This window comes from Setaria italica, chromosome III, assembly GCF_000263155.2.
Source record: "Setaria italica strain Yugu1 chromosome III, Setaria_italica_v2.0, whole genome shotgun sequence".
NCBI lineage: Eukaryota > Viridiplantae > Streptophyta > Magnoliopsida > Poales > Poaceae > Setaria > Setaria italica.
Genome location: NC_028452.1, coordinates 11,678,232 through 11,685,433, shown reverse-complemented (window position 1 = coordinate 11,685,433; position 7,202 = coordinate 11,678,232).

The window sequence follows — 7,202 nt, the reverse complement described above, 5'->3', positions numbered from 1 at the left end:
TCAGGACGCGAACAAACCATGGCATACATAAGATAACCAACTGCGCTTGAATTGGAACTTTAGACATGTACTTGACATCTTCATCTAAAATGTACAGCTAATGGTGTACTCACTGGCTTAGCTTCATGCATGCTAAAACAACGAAGAACCTTTTTAATACACCCTTGTTGACTAATGTATGATTTTCCAGCATGTCTTTCTCTAATAATTTCCATACCTAGAATTTTGTTTACTACACCTAAGTCCTTCATCTCAAACTCAGTACTCAATTGTGCTTTTAGTTTTGCTATTTCCTCTTTATCTTTTGCAGCAATCATCATGTCACCGACATACAAAAGCAAATAAATGGTTGGGCCTTTGATAGTTTTTAAATAAACGCAACTATCATAAAATATCTCTTAAAGCTGTGAGAGATCATGAATGAGTCGAATCTTTTATACCACTATCTAGGAGTCTATTTTAAACCATAAAGAGATTTCTTTAACCTGCAAACGAGGTCCTCTTTTCCATGAATAACAAAACCTTCTGGTTGATCCATATAGATGTCTTCTTCCAATTCCCCATGTAAGAATGCAGTTTTAACATCCAACTGCTCAAGCTCATAGTCATGCATGGCAACAATACTGAGCAATGTTCGAATAGAACTATGCTTAACAACAGGGGAAAATACATCATTGTAATCAATTCTTGGAATTTAGCTATAACTTTTAGCAACCAACCTCGCCTTGTATCTCACTTTGTCACTTGGAGAAATGCCTTCTTTCCTTTTGTAAATTCAGTTGCAGCGGATAGGCTTCTTTTCTTTTAGTAATTTTACCAAGTCCCAAGTGCCATTCTTTTCAAGTGACTCCATTTCATCATGCATGGCAGTCACCCAATTGTTGCAGTTGGTTGAATTAATAACCTCAGAGTAAGTTGAAGGTTCTGTATTACCTTCAATTTCTTCTGCCACACTCAAAGCATAAGCGGCAATATTGGTTTCATTAATCAATCTCTTTGGTTCTATAATTTGCATCCTAGGCCTATCAACGGCAATGAAACGCTGTCGCGGTGGTGGCTATGGTGAAACAATGGGAACATCCTCGATAGTAGAGGAATCCTCAACAATAGGTTCAACTGGAACACTATCAATTACTTTTCATGGTGCATCAACAAAATGCTCCACATGCACACTTGACTTCTGTTGATTCTCAACAGGAACATCAATAGGACTGTCATGTAGCATAGCAGATTTATTAAAGATAACATTTCTAATGATCAAAACCTTTCTAGTTTCTGGATTCCACAATTTATATCCTTTGACTCCAGATTTATATCCTACAAAGATACACTTAACAGCTCTAGGCTCCAATTTTTCCATTATCAGAAAACTCTCAATTCTGAATAGTTTGTTGGGCATCCAGACCAAATCTTTATTGGAGTTTTCTTATTAATCGGAATGGAGGCTAATAGATTAATAAGATAGCAAGTGGTGGAACCAGCTTCTGTCAAAAATGTCTATGCAATCCTGCATTAGACAACATGCAACGTGCCTTCGAGATGATTGTTCTGTTCATACGCTCAACTACACCATTTTACTGGGGTGTGTAAAGAATGGTGTAGTCTCTAACAATGCCTTCTGACTTGCAATATGATATGAATTCGTGAGAACATAATTCCATCCCATTATCAGTGTGAAGCTTCTTTACCTTCTTTTCGGTTTGCCTTTCAACCATTACCTTCCGCTCTTTAAAGGCTAAAAATACTTCTGATTTATGCTTCAAGAAATAAGACCAAAATTTTCTAGAATAATCATCAATAATTGTCAACATATAACGAGTACCACCTAGTGATGTCTTATAAGATGCCCCCCATAAATCATAATGGACATAGTCTAGAATACCTTGAGTTGTATGTGTTGAGGTATTGAACTTCACCCTCCTGTATTTGCCAAACACACAATGCTCACAAAACTGCAGCTTATTGATGTTATGTCCATCAAGAAATCCTCTCTTGCTTAACTCTGCCAAACCAAGTTCACTCATATGGCCAAGACGCATATGCCAAAGCTTTGTAGCATCAAAATTTGATAATGCCTTTGAAATTACAGCGGCATTACATATAATTGTAGTACCTCACAAGAGATACAAATTGGCAGATTTCAAATCACCTTTCATGACAACAAGAGAACCTTTGGATATCTTCATAACTCCCACCTTCAGCAGAGTATTTATATCCTTTCAAATCTAAAGTACTCAACAAGATGAGATTTCTCATCATAGTTGGAATGTACTTCACATCAGTTAAGGTCTTGATAATACCATCAAACATCTTAGTTCGAATGGATCCAATGCCTACAATCTTACGTGGTGTGTTATCACCCATGAACACAGAACCACCATCTTGCACTAACTCATAAGTGCTAAACCATTCTTTATGAATGCATATATAAAAAGTGCAAGCAGAATCCAGAATCCATTCATGAAGCGTCCTCACATAAGCAGAGACTAAATATGATACAAATATCAGTTTCAGGAGGCTGATAACACATTTATTCAACATATGGTTCATAAACCGTACAACTCCTAAGGCAGTGGGCGCGAAAGCCATGCCGAAATAATAAGTAAATAAACAACAATAGCTAGCCAAGCCACTGTCAAGAGATAACACTCGGGACTACACGACAGCGAAAGCATTCTGAAAAGGTCAACACCACAGACAGTGTTAGGTGCGGAAGCGACCTCCTACTCAAAATCCTCGATGACGAAGTTCGGGTCTTCCTCTGAAGCAACAAAACAAGGGTGAGTACAAAAGTACTCAACAAGTCCAACCCCATCCACGGAGGGGGATACAATCAAGAATATGCACAGGATATATCAATGATAAGGCTAAGGTTTATTTGCAATAATGCTATATTTTCAACATATCCAAGGGTTCATTTTCAAAAGAGTTTTTTTGCAAAGCATTTCTTTAGTAACCGAATCATTAGGTGGGGTTGATCCTACACAAAGGATCCAAGTTTTAATGCTACCAGACTCCCCATCCACAGTAGCTTACGGCACAACTGCCGGACACTTCCAAAATCCAACACACGCCATGAAAACCATCCATCTCCAAGCACTAGTTATGTGGCAGAGCCGTAACTTGTCGAATACCGTGGACATAGCTATTTGAATAGATTTTAACTCTGTAGAGGTGTACACTTTACCCACAAGTAGGGTACCGTAGCACGATCACCTTGGTGTCAGTGCAGATCTTATCAAAGCCATTACCCACCTTAGCTAAGACTAACAGACAGGGGTTAATGGCCTACCAATAAGACCTTAACTGGGATCTAAGTCACAAAGATCTTACTCCTCCTCCGTGGTCTCCCGTTGCTCACTAGCTCTCCTGCTGACTAACAGACTAACTAGTGGGATTTATGCTAAGCCGTTGCCGCATGCAACAGTCGAGTGGTTGCACGATAAATTGGGTTAGGCAAGATGACACATCAACTTGGTCATTAACCATGACAAGATGGATATCTCCCAACCTTCTCAACCACAAAGGTACGAGCCCAACTTGGTATTTCACACAAGAAACACCCATCCATCTCATCTAAGCATTTTCTTTCCTTTATTTCCCGAAAGCCTATTTTTCTCTTTTAAAACACTCACACATCTATTCTTTGATAAAACACAATGTAATCATGATTGAAGTGAAATAAAATGAGTAACAAGGTTCTAAGCATTCTAGCAATAATCATCATCGAAAAAAAGCATATCATATTTAGAGATAATTATAGGACATCAAGGAATAATCATAACAATCAAGGGGTGGCTATCCAACCATGTTTCAGCAATAAAACAATATGCAATTTTATAAAACAGGCTAATAGATTATGTTTGAAAAATTAGGATAAATATGCATCAAAAGGTGAGATTGGACTTGTCGTCCTCAAAGTCGGATGGGAGTTCTTGCTCGCAGTACTGGTCTTCGAGCTCCGGCTCACGGTACTGGGCTTCAAGCTACTCTTCGGGCTCCTCCGCGGTCACTGCATGATCTACGGCACACACAAGCAAGCACACAATAAATAAAAGAAAATAAAGTTTTACCTGTTGAGCTCGAAGGGAGGGAGTATTCTAAAAATAGGAAATGAGGAGTATTTTCAGGGATTTTGTAGATGACTCCGCAGAAATATATTTGACAATGATGTGGTTGAATTTGGGGTCCATTGGAGAGAATTTGGCGCATAAAATGATGAGGTAAAGGTGATTTTAGGGGCTAATGAGAGGATCAGGGGCTTATTTGTAAGGAGTCAGGAACTTTTCTGTAATTATTTTTGGAGGTGGGAGGGTCTCTGATGAAAAAGAGAAAGAGGGAGGTGGGAGGGTCTGGATGCAAAAAGGAATAAACGGATGGGTGAAAATGCAGAACTGCCCTTTCTTCCTCCTCCAGACAAAATCACGCACGGGAAGAAACTAAAGGGGTGGCATGGTTGGGAAGAGGTCACGTTGGGGCACGACAACGGCTGGGAAGAGGGGCAAAATGGAGAGGAGGCCGAGGGGGTTCCATTCCTCTCCTTACCTCGGGCTGGGATGGCTCAAGGAGGCGGCTCCGCGGCGGCGAGCGGGAGACGGCGGGAGCGCATTGGAAGCTCGGGAGTGAGGGGGAGTTGTCTAGGAAGCTCGGTGGTGGAGTGGAGAGCGGAGCGGAGGCCCTTTTATAGGCTGGAAGCGATGAGTAGGGGGCTGCCGATGGGCAGCGCACAGGAACGGTGAAGTTAATGGCGGCCGGGATGCTCGGGCACAGGAGGCGCACAGGACGGTGGCGTGGCGAGGTGGAGCTCCATGTGCGCGGCGTGGTGGGGCCGGTCTTGCACGGCGAGGCGAACAAGGACGCGGTAGCGTGATCGAGCGGTGATGCGCGTGGATGGCATGGTCAGGGTGCTGTCGTGGTGCGGTGTCGGTGCGGCATGGCGGAGGGCGCAGTGACCGCGGCTAGAGGGGCGGTGTCGGGCGGCGAGCGGCGTAGTACGGCGCGGCGGTGCACGCGTTGGGCGGGCGCGCGGTGTCCAGGGGGTGCGGCGTTGCGCGGGAGGCAAGTGTGCAGGCACTGAAGGGCGGGCTGGGGCGCGGCGTCACTGGGCGGGACGGGCGTGGCATCACGTGGCGCGGTGGTGTTGGCGGGTGGGCACGGGGCAGCGGCGCTACGCGGCGCATGGCCAAAGGCGAGCGGGGCCAAGGCGAGGCGCTGGCGTGGAGCGGAGCTAGGGAGGGAGCAGCGTGGGTCCAGGCACCAGGCCGTGGGAGCGGGTGCAAGGGCGCGTGGGGGTGCGGTGGCGCGAGGGGGGGCGGGCAGGGGCACGCTAGCGGTGGGGTGGGCGCGCGCTGGTGGGCCCAAGGAGCAGGCGCCATGCACAGGTGGTGGCGTGCGCGGGCATAGGTGGGGCCGGCATGCGGCAGGAGAGGCGCTGGTGTGCGGCTAGGGAAGAAGAAAGGAAAAAGAGAAAGGAAGAGAGGAGGTAAAAGAAAAGGAGAAAAAGGAAGGGAAAAAAGGGAAGGAAAACAAGAAGGAAAAGAGAGAGACGACGGTGATTGCGGGAACGGTCACGGGCATGCACGGCGGTCTTCCGTCAGGCACGCGGTGTGACGCGCGGAGAGGGAAAAAGGAGAAAATGGAGGGTGGTCAGCTTTGGTGCCGGGATGGCGGAATCGCCGAGAAGATGGGATTTTTGAGAGCTCAAACGGTGAAAGATTTTGAAAAAGATTTTTAGCGAGTGATTTTGGTTGGTAAATTTTATGGGTGTTACAATTCATCATTAATCTTTGCATATCCAGCAAAAGCAACAAGCACATCACCTTCATTGCCACTTTTAACAGCAACTGAAGCATTACCTTCATCTCCAGTTTTACCTTTAGGCTTAAATGTGCCATTTTGCATTTCCTTAATTTTCAATTTATAATACTCAGATATATAATGAGTGGTTTCTTGCAGTAATTGCAGAACTTTTTGCCTTTGCCTCTAAACTGTGAATGACCCCTATAGCCATTTGAACTGTTACCTCTAGATCCACTAGAGGATCTTCTCTCCATAATCCTACCACGAACAAACAAGCCGTCTGCTTGTGATTTTGAACTTTAAGCAGATACCATTTGTTTCATCTTTTCTTTAGCTTGCAAGGCTCCATAAACTTCATTAAAAGTGAGAGTATCACGACTATATAATATTGGATCTCTAAAGTTCGAATATGAACTAGGCAGGGAACACAAAAGGATTAGATCCAAATCCTCTTCATCGTACTTTACCTCTATTGACTCAAGATCAACAACGATCTCTTTAAATTCAGAAAGATGATCCAACACCTTTCCTCCATCTTGCAACTTATGCAAAAATAACTTTTGCTTAAGGTGCATCTTACTAGTGGGATCCTTTGTCATGTATAGTTGCTCCAACTTTAACCAAAGTGCAGTAGTCGTCGTCTCCTTTAACACTTCCTGCAAAATACTATTTGACAAATGCACGTGAATTTGAGACAAGGCCTTACGATCTTTTCTCTTTTCCTCGTCAGACCAATCAGTGGCATTCTTCCCACCAAAATGCTCCAGCGCATCATCTAGATCAGTATGCGCTAGAATCGTTTGCATCTTAACTTGCCATAGAGAAAAACTGGTGTCTCGATCCAAAAATGGAAGATCATACTTCAAGGATGCCATGTTGAAGAAACCTAGCAATGAACTTAACTCTAATACCACTTGTTAGAAATTAACTGGCGAAACAAGTATGATTACAACAACAAGAGACACAGATTTATGTGGAAACTCCTTTGGAAGCAAGACACGGATACACAAAAATGATCTTCACTGTTGAATATATCTGGAGGTCTACAAATGTTAGGGATTTATAATGAGTGGTTAACTCAACCCAAACGGATTACAAGAGGAATAGAAACGCAGAATGACTCTGCTAATTGTGTTACCCTCTATCGTATGACATTCAATTGGTTTATATAGGCCGGAGCATGTAGTCAATTCAAACAATAAATGGTTGAAAAAACTCATGCATGCAACATATAAACATGCATGCAAGCATGCTACCACAAAATGCATCCCAAATTAGATGTCTAATGGTTGGTGTATACAGAAGCCTTTAAAAATTCGGAGTATATTCCAACAGGCAGTGGCTCGCACCGCCGTCGCCGGGGAACCCGCCGCTTCACTACCGCCGCTCGGGTCCGGCCGCGG